Below are 14,216 nucleotides of genomic sequence, written 5' to 3'. Positions count from 1 at the left end.
TTAAGAAGTCTACCAAATATTATTTAAAAATCCAATTTTACATAAAGTATGTTGCACTACTGATTGCATTTTATAGAAAAGAAAAAGTAAATGACATTTGAAAGTGACACTGGGTTAAATAATAAAGAACATAAATCAGCCTTAAGTTCCAATTAAAATTTCTAATCATTATTTCTATTCTCACAGATCTTGGCACAAATATTTTAAAATGCAGTAGTCTACTTATTTTTTTTGCATGTATTTAAAAAAATTTTAAATTACATTCCCTCAATAATGATAAATCCAAGTAATGAAATTTTTACCTATGCTCTAAATTAGCAATTCTTTGAGACAGTTCTTTGAAATTAAAAAAAACAAAAAACGAAAAAAACTTGAAAACATTTCTTTTAACATCACAACTTCAATCTTCATTTTTTTTAAAGGAATAACTGTTTTTTGTTTTTTTTTAATATTTATTTATTTATTTATTTTTGGCTGTGTTGCGTCTTCGTTTCTGTGTGAGGTCTCTCTCTAGTTGCGGCGAGCAGGGGCCACTCTTCATCGCGGTGCGCGGGCCTCTCACTATCGCGGCCTCTCCTGTTGCGGAGCACAAGCTCCAGATGCTCAGGCTCAGTAGTTGTGGCTCACGGGCCTAGTTGCTCCGCGGCATGTGGGATCTTCCCAGACCAGGGCTCGAACCCATGTCCCCTGCATTGGCAGGCAGATTCTCAACCACTGCACCACCAGGGAAGCCGCAATCTTCATTTTTACTCATTTGTTCAACAAAGGAACTAACAGCCTATACTAAAAAAAATCAATGGTATCATTCTAGCTGTTCCCTTAATTTTTATAATATTCAATTATGTTAAGAGCAATAAAACTGTGCCTGTTATCCGAAAGTTGTGCTCTCAACCCATATTCAACATGAAAATAATTTCTTGCTTTCCGTCTCATGCACAAGAACAAAACAAAAAACTATTAAAGTGCTCAAAAGATACTCTGAACACATATACTCACATGCTTAGCTCTTAACCCTTAAATCCCTTCTCTAGGAATAAGACTTCTCTAAAATTGGGGAGGAAGGGTGTCACTCTTACACAGCCAGGCATGAATAGCATAAAGCAAAGTAAATTTGATTGATTATCCTTAATTAAGTTTGTGTCCAGTTCCTCCCTTTCCCCCTTATCCCACCATAAAGTTTGAGCTAACTCATAAGCAAGTTCTACTCATATTAACTCACATTCCTTTTTTCAAAGTCATCAAAGTAAAATGATTTCAGAATGAAAACTCCCCAAGTACTTCATTCAATATCTCCTGCGATTTCAAATAAACCCAACTGCACTAAAAAAGAGAGAAAAAAGCTCCCTTGAAAGTCAGAGTATGCAACTTTTCTTTTATCAAAATAGATTTTTCACAAGTGACCCAAACACAATTACAGCTTAGGAAAATCAAGCCTTTAATTCTGAAGAATAATTTGCACCTAGAGAAAAATTCAAGGTGATGGTTTTCACTGCATGTGGACTGTAGACCAAATCTATTTATTTTGACTTTGCTGAAGTCTGGGTATTACCACTTGTTGGCCTATGTTGCAGGACCACCGTCCTAGTGAGAGCATCTTACAACAAGCTGCTTTTGATACCTTACTAATTAAACTACCTTGGATAGGATTCCAGACAAACCTGACCATAAAATTTTGGCATTCTAATTTGGTTTCAATGTACTCTAAATGGTACAACTCTAGATCACATGGCAATTTTTCCATTCAGTTAAAACCTTAATAGATAGCATATAAGTGGCACAACTTTGAATTTAGCAAGCCCATAAATATTAACTTTGCCCCCAAACACTTTGGGGAAACGGATAATTCAAGGAACACACTGATGAATCTTAACATTATGCAAAAAATGTTCTTTGGTTTCTGTTTTTTGCTATACTGCACAGCATGAGGGATCTTAGTTCACTGACCAGGGATCCAACCACTGGACGGGCAGGGACATCCCCAAAATTTGTTCTTAAATTGTTGTACGACAACTGATTTTTCATAAATCAAATCACATTTGATAAGTACCACATAAAAGGGATTAATTATCTGAAGGCACCTTTTAGTGAATCCTTTTTGTAAAATTTAGAAGTCTCATATAACATAACTAACCACTACTTGTTTTGTAATCTTATACTTGTAAATATCAAAGTTCTTGAAGTGGAGCGTAACTGCTTTCTCGGGCTAAATACATCCCAGCATTACTGCCCTTCTCTCTCTTTCCCAAGTTTTAAAAATGTCACCCAAAAAGCCAGCTGTTCATCTGTAGTAGAATATACAACACTAGGAAAGTCGAAAAAAGAAATTAAGTGATTTTTTAATGTAAAATAGAAATGTATGTACTCCCAAAGATAGGTCAACAAATTATTTTTGGCAATGATCACAATAAATGCCGAATTAAAATGATTTTTTAAAAAAATCAAGATATGCACTTCTTAAATCACTTTCCCACGTGCCTTTGTCACCTGGAGGAAACTGTTCAAGAACTGTTGATCTCCATGAACACATGACCTCCACAATGGCACCAAGGTCAATGAGACATACAGGAGGGGGGTATGCTGAGTAAGTGCTGATTTGCCCAGTTCTACAGTTCCCTTTAAAAAGAGAGAAGGAAGATAAATAAAAATAAAAATGTATTTATATAGAACAGGAAAGGAAATGATGTTCTAAGTGGTTAACATTCAAGAACCCCATTACAGAATTGTATATAGACATATGTCAGTAACAGCCACAGGAGCAAGACGTTAAAAGGGGCATCACAGCACAGAACCAGGTACAACCAGGTACAAAAATTGCTGCACAGAAAGAATTAACAAGATACCAAACTGAAAAATCCTCCCTTACGTCTTGTACTGAAAACCTCTGGTACCCTGGCTACATGCTACAACGACTCAATTTCAAAGTGAGAGTCTCTGCTGACAGAACTTCTTGAAAAAAGACGAATAACCAAAGGTCCATAAACAACCGAAGAAGCACCCGCATATCAGAAATGCTCAGGTAAGAAGTAAATTTGTATATGCTGAACCTGCCAGTTAATGTGAAATTCACCAGGTGTCCCGGTGTTCCCTCATTCTTTACCAAAGATTCCTTTGGACATTTCCTCAGCTGTCACAATCCCCAACCTTTCAAAAACCAGAAGTTTTCTTGGATGAGATTTAAACTCTAAAACACACTACCCACTTGGTATAATCTGTTTAAGCTGGACTTATACGCAAAAAACCCTTATCATGTGAAATTACTATATTTCAAATTTCCAAACAACTTTCAAATATGAAACAAACATACATCAGAGGTAGCACCTGAAAATTTAAAAGTGACTTAGCGGAGAGCAATTCAGCTATGGATAATTCATTCCAACGTTTGGTAAACAGGTTGCATGCATTATAATAGTAGAAAACTAAAGAGGGGAAAGAAGTCAGCAGAAGCACTGGGTATTCACAATCAGCAGAGAACTGGGCTGACAGCAGTCTTCCAAGTTACTTTCAGGGAAGCTCCTGATTGGTGGGCGGCACTGGGTCAATGTGATTACTTAACCCTGGCAGTTACAACTAAACTCCACTTTGATGGGCTCCAAAGCTTATGACAAAAAGACGACTGCTTGAGCATATCAAGTACTTCGCTGTCCTGCTTCTATTTCTCTCTCACACAACCAGGGGCCTGACACCTGAAACTCATCAGAAAAACATCACCTCGTTTCGGGGCTTTAGAGTTTTGTATTTATTATTTTTAAAGTCCACTGGGCATAGATTCAGTTGGGGGGGGTGGTGATGTGAAAGATTAACCCATTTCCTGAACACACAGGGAAGAGCTCATGACCATTCAAGCAGTTCCCTCTCTCCCTAGTAATAACTTTTTTAAAAAAAATATCATTTAGTCCTAAAATAACCATAAGCAACAAACATCAAACATTGGCATGGCAACGTCCACACATCATGCCCTAGTGCTACCCACAGGCAGATCTGTTCGTCTCTGGTCCCCATACAGGCGGGTCCTCCGGGTCCCTCTCGCTTTCGTCCGGTCCAGCAAGGCTTCCCCCCGAGTTTTGCTGTAAAATCCGCCACTTTCGTTGGCCCGGGCAAAAGCAAGGCGCCTCGGTCCCCAGGGCAGTTTCTCCCAACTCCCAGCAAACATTTCCTGAGCGCTTCCAGCGGGCCCCCCGCGCGCACCTGGCCGGGCCCCTCGCCCCCTCCCCGCACTTTACCAAGCCCCAGACAGGGGCCCACCTGCCTCCCGTCGCCTGTCCCACGGCCGGGTCGCCCAGCCAACTCCTGCCCGGAGGCTGCACTCCCCCGGGTCCCGAGCCCCCATCAATCCGGGGGCCGACCCCGAGGGTCAGGGGGCGCCAAAAGGGGCCCCCAGACAGGCTGACCCCGCGACGCCCCCCAGAGGCCGGGTCCCGCGCGCCTGTCAGCGCCCCCGGAAGGGGTCAGACAGGGGGGCTGAGCTCGCCGGGTGCCCTGTCCGCTCCTGACACCCTCGCCCCCCACCGCACTCACCTGGCGGGCTCCAGCCGAGGGGCCGGGCGAGGGGCTCCGGGGTCGCGCGAGGAGGCCGCCGGACCGCCCGCCGCGGCCCACAACCTCCCTCCCGCTCCCGCTCCCAATCCCGCTCCCGCTCCGGCTCCCGCTCCTTCTCCCGCTCCAGCCGGCGCGCGCCCCGGGCCCGACGCGCGCCCGGAGCGCCGGGGGGAGGGGGCGCGCGGACGCGCGAGTGCCGGGGGAGGGGGCGCGGCGAGAGCAGCGGCTCGGCGGCGTCGGCGGAGAGAAAACAGCCTCGTTCGCGTCCGTCATGGAGCGCAGCGGCTGCGGCGGCTCCCTCCGGCTTCCCGGCTCCCTCGCCTTTAGTTTGACCTTTCCCTCCAGTGTGTCTCAGGGAGAGCGGCGATGCGCGCGCGTGTGCATGTCTCTCTGTGTGTGTGCGCGCGCGCGCGCGGGGAAGGGGCCGGGTTCGCTCCCCGACGCCTGACGTCACTGCTATGGCAACGGAAGCCCCGCCCCTTGCCGCCTGTTTCCTGCCCCGCCCTCTGTGCACGTTCCGGGGCCTCACGTGCTCACTCACACGCACGCACGCACGCACGCTCGGAGCGCGCGCGCCCAGAGCGTTGACGGGGGCGAGTTGGGAGGTCATCTGGGCCTCCTGGTAGCCTCCCTGAGTTCAACCAATCCAGTGAGGAGAAGCCGTGGGCGGGGCGGCCTCGACTGCCAGAGAGGCGTGAAAAATTTCCCAAGGCAGAGCGAAAACCTTTCCTGAGCGACTGAGCATGCCCGGTGGTGAAAGGTGAGAATTGCCTGAAAGTTTAGGTGGGTGGAGGGCGAGGAGGTCCGGTAGAAGGGGAAGGGAACTCCGGGGCCCAGTAGAGGGGTGTTTAACTGGTATCGAACTGGGACTGCGTGGTGTGAGAGTCAGGCAACCCCGGTTTGCAATCCGGCCCGGCCGCTGTTGCTGTGTGACCTTGGACGTGTTACTTAACCACTCTGAACTGAATGTCTTGAGTAAAATAGGGTTACTAAAATCTACCATTGTGGTTGTGAGAAGTAAAAGCGTGGAAAACGCCTCACCCGGCAAATTGTAGAGCCCAAACACTTAGTTATTAGTGTGGAGTCCACAGCCTCCTTATTTTACGAATGGGGACACAGGACTCAGGGAGATTAAGTGACCTGTTCAATGTCAGGTAGTGGCAGAGACCCAGGCTTCAAGTTCAGTACTCTTTCCTACATGGCCTTCCCTCAGGGAGAGGGGAAAAAAAACACACTACAGAAAAACATGTAAAGATCCTTTGCTCTCTGTGGATCGCTTTTTAATCCACACCAATTCTCTTCCCATGCGCCCGAAAGTTTTGAGCTCTGGACGTAAGGGCTGGACAGCCTTGGTGCAATTTTTGGAGGGCAGCTATTTGGCTCTCGATTTGTCCCTGAACAAGCAACAGAATGGTGCTTTCCTCAGTTCCCTTGGGGAGCCTAAATTTCTTCTAAAGTTTTGGTTAAAGTGTAAACACAGTAGCAAGGAGCTCCAGTTCCTCCACAATTTCTAGCTACCTGAGGAAAGATTAACTCAGTTAACCAATGTTTACCCAGCATCCACTGAGTAAGTAAGAATGCTTCTCCAGCCCACAAAAGGCCTGTGACCTCAGGTCTGTGCAGGTACCTTATGATTCAGACGCACTGGTGACCTCATCGTTCCTTGTGCTTCTAGTCCTTTCTCTGACTTAGCTCTTAATCACTTACTGTCTCATGGTATTTCTTGAATGATATAGAACTATTTAACTCTAGATGTGCTGTTAACTTTTTAAAAGTATTTGTCTCCTTTCCTGTCTTATACACCCCCCCCTCCCCAAAATACCTAAATCTGGTCTTGGTAAAGGACATCACCAGCTCCTCAAACATGCCCTTATATTCCCCACTTTCTCTCCAGAAATTAATTCACTTGAGCCTTTCAAATTCCACCTAGAACGTACTTGCTTCCAAAAGGTCTTGCTGGATCTATTCAGAATGAATTAGTCCCTTTTCCTGAGCACTTGGTACATTCCTTGCTTCGGACATTGTTTCTAGTAGACTTTGTTTCTGTGATTTGTGCACAGGTCACCTAGAGAAAACTTCTCTGAACATCCGTGTATGGGTTGGCTGTTCCTGTTCCTTGCTCTCATAGCATCTTATGGTCTAATATATTGCTTCTTACCCGTTCCTTTACAGTTTGATTTATTTACCGTCTCCGTCAGATGTAAAACCCTCTAATGGCAGGAAACATGTTTAGGTCCACTTTGCATTTCCAGCATTAACCTCAGTACCACAGCTAGAGAACGACTAGGTATTGAATGGCTGAATGGGCTCCTTGCCTACTGCATAAAGTTCTTAGGGGCAGACTTTACTTTGTATTTATATCTCAGAACCAAAGATTTTCTGGGAAGTTATAAATCTTGGACTACTCTAAAAGGCACTAGAAATTACATGGTCACACTCATGCAATGAAGGAAGGCTTTGGCAGTAGCATAAAATACTGAGCAGAGCAAGAAGTAGGAAATCCAGGGAAAAAGAGGTGATTTCTTAACTGCTGCTGTGGACCTAGAATGAGAGATTTTCAAATGATGTTAAGGATATCAAGCAGGTTCCTCCAAGGTGTGTCAGTGATGTTCCTCCCAGAAAAGGGGAACAGTTATGCCAAGAGGAGTCTTGGAAAAGAGATCAAGCAGTGTTTGCTTACTCTGAACTGGTAGCATTTGTTCCTTTGCCTAACTGGGCACAAGAATCTAAAGCCTGGTGCTATCCCTGTGTGTAATATTGTTCTCCCTCTGCTACGCTATTTAACTACCTGTGTGTGTGTGTGTGTGTGTGTGTAGATGTGTGTAAATCCTTACCAAATCTAGTCCTCTTATTCCTCATCATGTGAATGGCACTGCCAAACACCCAATAGCAGGAGTCATTCTCAGTTTATCCCCATCTCCGTCTGTCAGTCTCTGAGTCCCATAACGTCTTCCTCTTAAATGGCGGTGGTAGCCATGAACTGCCCTCAGGCTTCATGTGAGCCCTCATATCTCTCATCTGGACAAAACCCTCCTACTTGGTCATTTCACTCCATCTTGGCAGGTCCAGCCCAACTTTCACCACATCCCAGACTCCAAAGGGACGTTTCTGAAAGCCAGAGAATTGACCATGTCCTCAAACAGCTTAAAAATCTTCCATGGCCCCTCCATGCCTCCTCAGGAAAAAAGATCACACTTCAGTGGGTTTTTTATGCTTCATCCTCAACCAATTTCTTCAGCCACGTCTCCCACTACTTTTGCAAGAACTCTTCTGCTCCGTGGGTGTTGAAAACTTGCAGCTTCTCATACATACCATGTTCTCTGTGCACAGGTTCACCTACCTGCGATTCTCTGCCCAGGCCCTCTCTACCAGGTTAATTGCATCTGTGCTTTCTAGGTCTATGAGGACAGTCATGCTTCATCCCTCTGGCATAGCTCTTCTTATTCTGTGTTGTGAATATACTCTACGTGCTCACATGTCTTATCTTCCCTAGAATGTGAGCTACTGGAGGGCAGGGGTCTTGGCATGTTTTATACCTCTATGGAACTCTAACACCTACCAGCGTGCCTGGCACAGGATAGATACTCAATAATTGTTTATTGAATAAATGAATGGATTATGAGCTCCACGAAGGAAAAAAAAGTATTACATTTCTTTGATTCTTCACAAAGCCAGGCCCAGTATCACGGAAGTAATAAGTAGGTACTTAAAGTAACAACGAATGAATGAAAGGGTAGTAATGAGATATTAAAAACCTACCATGCACCCCTCACCTTCCGAGATGGCCCACACTCTGTCTGTGGAGTGTGTATCTCCCCGAATAAAACTTCTTTCAACAAACAAAACAACCTACCATGTATCAGGGACTAAACTTAATACTTTCCATTCATTGGCTCAGTTAATCCCCCAGCAACCCTATACAGGAGACATTGGTATCTACATTCTGCAGATATGGAAATCAAAGCTTAAGGAGGGGACACGACTGGGCCAAGGTCACACTGTTAGTTGTTGGCCAAGTCAGGATTTGATTTCAAGTTCACCTAACTTGGAAATGGACTATTACGGAAGGTATTCTGCTGCTGCTGCCGTTGTGATGGTGGTAGTACTGCTGGTGAGGATGACTTGGACATCTATTTTGTCATGACTGATAAGAAGCTCCTGCTTCTTATCAGAGAGATCAGTGCTCCCTGTGCTCCAGCGGGAAGAAATGTGATGCCTTACCTGCAGTCAGTATGTACAAGTCAAGCTAAATGGAGGGGTCATAGTTTTTCTTTTTCTTTGTTTTTTCCAGAATTATTTTTCTGTAACTGAAATAAAGATTACTTAGTTTGAGGATACAGATGTTGCACATGTAAGGATAAAATGTGTAAAATTGGTCTTTGGGATAGGAAGGACCCAGCTGAGGCCGTTTTGGAGGCTAGAAAATGAAAACTTTTTTGGGTTAGTAACATGGTCAGTTCATGAAGAGCTAAGGTGAATCTTAGTATTTAAAAGGCAATCCTTAAAAAGTTGGGTTAGGAAAAAAGACACTGGGTAAGTACCTCATTAGGAAGAGGCGGAGAACATTTGGTTCCTGTCTGGAGAGAGTCTCTTGCTCCAGGCTTACAGTACCAAGAGGCCCCTGGAGTTGGAGTGGGGCTCCCACAGAGTTACAAGCACACCCTTGACTGAAGGGCACGCTCCCCTCTCTGGGAAGGTCAACATCTTTGACCAGAACATAGACTTGTAGGGGGAGGTGGTGAATGAGGAAGAAGTGGGGAAGGGAGAGCCCACATCTACCCAGTTAGCCGACCAGCTCAATCAGTCCTGGTGATGAGCTAGGGAAACCAGCTGTTCTACCCTCATAGCCTGTTCAGACTGATACATTGAAATTAGCGGCTATGTGGATGCTGTACTCTGCACAACCCTAGGGGGAGCTATTTACATGGGTGTCTATATGAATGACATCCTCTGTACAGTACTCAGCGTGTAGCCGTCCTGATTGTAATATATTCAAGGCACATCTGTGTCTACTTTGGCAATTTAAATGATCCTGATTAAACCTTTGATAATACAAATAAATAAATATTTATTGACTGCCTACCAGTTATCATCTCAGAAATTTAAATGACATTTATTGTATAAAGTTATTTCTAACGATTTGTGCATATTTCAAAGTGCTTATTAGACTAATAGCATTACCATTCATTTATTAATTCTAATAAACAACAATTGAGCAGCTAAGTTCCAGGCATGATCCAAAAGGCTGGATTCAACAAACGTGTTGAACACTAACTACAAATCTTACAAAAACTATTAACTGATTCCTTCAAAAATAAAAGCTTATGCATTTTTGCAATTTGTTTATGCCACTTTACATATGAAGGTAGTCTCCAAAGCCTCTTTGTTTCATAGACACTCATCTACTAAAACCTGGTTCTTGCATTTCCAACAATCCAATATGCTAGGATGCCCCAGTGAATATAAAGCTTTTACATACTTTTTTTTTTCCCCTCCTAGCTCTATCAAGAGAAGGGCCAGAAAGTTAAGTTGGCTGCTTTAAGGGTTTCCTGGAAGCACTAGGGAAACCATTTTTCATAGAGTAAGTGTGTGGCTGCATTGTCCAGGAAAGAGCGTGTAATCAGTCTTGGATCCCTGGATCACTCTGTGGAAGAATGCTAATCTCCACCTAGAAACATTTCATTTGGATTGTTAGATGAGCAAGAAATAAATGAAAATTGGGGGATTTGTTTGTTTTAGCAGCAAGCTCTACTCAACACCTTCACTGGAAAAGGAGACAATATGGCCATGTTTGTACCCCAAATTTGCTGAGCTGCTCATACAAGTAACATTACATTCTTAACTTTGGAACCCAATTAAGGATGGCTCTGCCTCCAGTCTTTATTAAATTGCTTCCAAGTGTTTGGATGGTCTAACTATGTGTGACTATCACTACTGGAAAATTGTTATGCGCAGTTCCAAAAGCTGATAATTAGCTTAAAAAAGCCACTCAGGAGGAACAAACACACACATACATACCTAGAGTCACACACACGCACGAACACAGTAGCATGCAGACTTTCAGGTAACTTTTACCATTTTGACTATTGTCATTATCAGCATCAGCATCTTCCTCATCATTATTTTTTAAGTCAAGAGGCTTAAAGAATCTGAAATAATAATCCAGAATATTCACAACAACTCAGGAAGAAGGAATGAGGTGACCCCAGGAAGGGAGTGGGCTGTCCTTTTAATGAATCATCATCACAGTCTCTCTGTGCTGTTTGTCCTATGACCTCAGGTGGCATGCAGCATCATGCCAGGCATGTGTTTGAGTGGCCCTCCAGCTCCTCCAGAATTACTGTAACGTTGGAGGTAGGATTTGCTCCTGGTATTTTATGTGAGTGTCGGTATTAAAGCCTGCAGCATGGGTGAGTGAGCAGTTTATTCTCCCTGAAGAAGGGGCTCAGGATCCACCCCCTGCAGGCCACAATTTTGCCACGGGGCAGACCGTTCAGGCTTTCTGTTGGACTGGCAATTTGAGCCAAGCTAGGGGCCAAAAGCCATAATGGGCTAAACACTAGGGAGGTGAGTTCTGTTAAATTCCAATAACATCCACACTTCCAGGGAAGCTGCAAAAGTCATTCCTGTCAGATGTCCTCAAAATCAACAGCCAAATTACTCCTGCTAAATGCTCTGAGCTACCGAGTAAAGCCCTGTACTGTTTTAAATAGTAACTCAAACCCTCTAGTCCCATGCCTCAGTAATAATTATGAAAATTCTCATCAGTATCCTCCTTAATGCATGGTAATGACTATTTAATTGATTGACTACCACGTGCAAGGTACTCTTTCAGGTGCTTTATGTGTGCCGGATGCTTAAGTCTCATGACAGCCTTGCAAGGTTATAAGGAATAGCAAGAAATAAGAGTTGTTATCCCATCTTATAGATGGGGCAAGAGAAATTCAGGGCACGTAAGCAACTTGCTCAATGTCACCCCAGTGGTGATATCAATGTAGTTAAAGTATATTCTTCGAAAAAAAAAAAAAGACTTCTGTATGTAAGAGCTGATTCCAAGCTCAGGGACATTTTAAACAAATGTTTACTAGAAAAAAGTTACTATGGTAAACATTAAGAATAGAGAGGTGTCCTCGTCAAGCAACTCCTATCATGAATAATTTAGAATTAAGGGGTTTTGAATGATCTCTGTCTTATTTTCCTTGGAGCAGAGCCAAGTTCTTAATAAGAGTTTCTGCAAAAGAGGAACCTGGGGCTGAATCTTATTTATAGAGGCAAAAGATTTTTTAAATTTCAGTCTCACATTCTTACTCTCCACTTGAATTTGCCAATTAACACAGGAATAGCAAATGATGTGAAGACTAAGTGTTAGTTGTCTGGGTCCTAGTCCTCCTTACTGCAAATCCTTAGTGTAGGTTTAAGGCAGGGTTATGCTGAGTCATATAATTGCTCTAGTCCACAGCAAGATTTCATAGTCATACTGTGGAACAAGTATAGCTAACTTACGTTTAGTATGGTAATCTCTCAGGATCCCAGGGGATTGGTCCAGGCCTTCCACAGACACCAAAATCCATGAATACTCCAGTCCCTTATATAAAATGGCATATCATTTGCATTTGACCTACACACATTCTCCCACATACTTTAAATCATCTCTAGATTACTTATAATATCTAATACAATGTAAATGCTATGTAAATAGTTGCAAATACAATGTAAACACTATGTAAATAGTGTCCTGCATGGCAGATTCAACTTTAGCCTTTTGGAACTTTCTGGATTTTTTTTTTTTTCAAAATATTTTCAGCCTGTGGTTGGTTTAATTCACGGATTCGGAACCTGTGGATACGGAGGTCTGGAGGCCCAACTGTAACTGATTTAATTAAAGTGGGGGTAGATTCATTGCTGTGCTATAGCCTGCTCATACTTGTTGACAAAGCTGACTGCATACAATGCTTCCTCATTCTGCATTTAGTGAGGTCTCATTGGTATTTTGAAATCAGCCTTTGTGGGAGTATTTACCCCATGTAAATTGGCAAATGCTACAAATCAGGACTTTTATTCCCCAAGAGGCAGTTAAACGTTTACCAGCACGCTACTGACTAGACTGTATTATTTGCTCAAAAGTATCTGTTGTCTTCCCTGTGGGTCTGTATACTGCCTTTCCCTGTGAGAGGACAATATTTTTCACCTACTGCAGTCAGGCTTGACTACATGACTTGCTTTGGTCAATGGAATGTGACCGGAAGTACGTGTGCCATGTCTAAGCAGAGGAGAGTGTGCCCATTTTTTTTTTTCCTCTGACACAAGCTGGCACGTCCCACATAGTGTCTGTGCCTACAGTCTGAGTCCTAGAATAAAGAGGATGTGGAGCAAAATCACAGCCAACCTGTAGAGGACATAGACGTAAGCAAGGGATACAGCTTTCCCGTTATAAAGATCTGGGTCTTGTTGTTACTCTGGCATTACTGAGGCTGAGCTGATTGATACAGCAATTGGGACTTATAATTGAGGCTGCCAGAGTGGAAAACCTAAGTCGTGGGGCATTAACTCTGGGGCTTGGGAGTGGGAAGCAAAAAAAAAGTATGCATTGAAGGATGGAAAAACAGCAACTCATGTTATCTAGTGGCAATACATTTGGTAAAACTCTCACCTGTGCTCACTGGGAGGACAGATATGTACTGAATGACCTTGTGGCTTTAGACAAAGAGGTTATGAAACGGAATGTTACTGGCATGCCTGGGATGCTACGGTCTGCATGGGATGAAATATTATACGAAAAAGTTGAGTTTAGGAAAAAATTGTACATTGTGGAGAGATTGAAGGGAGTAGAAATTGTCCAGAAATTTGAGGGCTCAGAGGAGAACGTAATTGATTCTGATTTCCATACAAAAGATAACACTGAGGACTTTAAGTGACAAAGGCTGATTAAAATTCAGCCTTGTACCAAGGATCAACAGAAGGTGTGGTCCCTCTATGAAAACCTCTGAACTGATGAAGGTGGCACCAATTATGGTTCTCCCACTGAAGAAAAATAAACTCAAAATACCTGCAATTAAGGCTAGAGAGAACCATAACTAGAAAAGAATTGGGGATGTGGCCACAGGCACATGACGTTTGATTTTGGAGTCTACTGCTTGCAGCTAAGAGCATTCTCCATAATAAACTGCATTACAGGGTTGTTGGCAGGATAAACTGAGATTGCATACATAAAACATTTAGCAAGGTAGACTAGTTCTTTCGACTAACACGGGCCAGAGAGCAGGTAAGAAGTAGCCAAGAAATCTCAGTTAAAAGATTCAATGCTAATAATTTCAGCAAATGAAAATGATCCTGTATTGGGTCTGTGTGGTGGAATGGAAAGAACTTGGGTTATAGAATCATACAGAGTTGAGTTTGAAATCTACCTCTGCCACTTGACAAGCTGAATGGCACTGAGCAAATTGCACACAAAAAAATTCTGGGCCGTGGTTCTCTCATCTATAAAATGGGGATAATATCGTCTCCTTGTAATGATTAACATAACTAAATAATAAAGCATGAGACATCATTCTTGGTGTCTAGACATTCAGTATATACTGGACAGGTCTCCTCCAAAAGTACCTGCTACCACCACTACCTCATGCTGGCCCCTCCTGACAGAATATGATTTTACCTGTCAAAGGAAAGCAGGAGGGTTATTG

The sequence above is a fragment of the Grampus griseus genome (genome assembly GCF_964374135.1).
Source record: "Grampus griseus genome assembly, chromosome: 17".
In the NCBI taxonomy this organism is placed as follows: domain Eukaryota; kingdom Metazoa; phylum Chordata; class Mammalia; order Artiodactyla; family Delphinidae; genus Grampus; species Grampus griseus.
The sequence above is the reverse complement of the archived record's forward strand: the minus strand, read 5'-3'. Positions refer to the sequence as shown.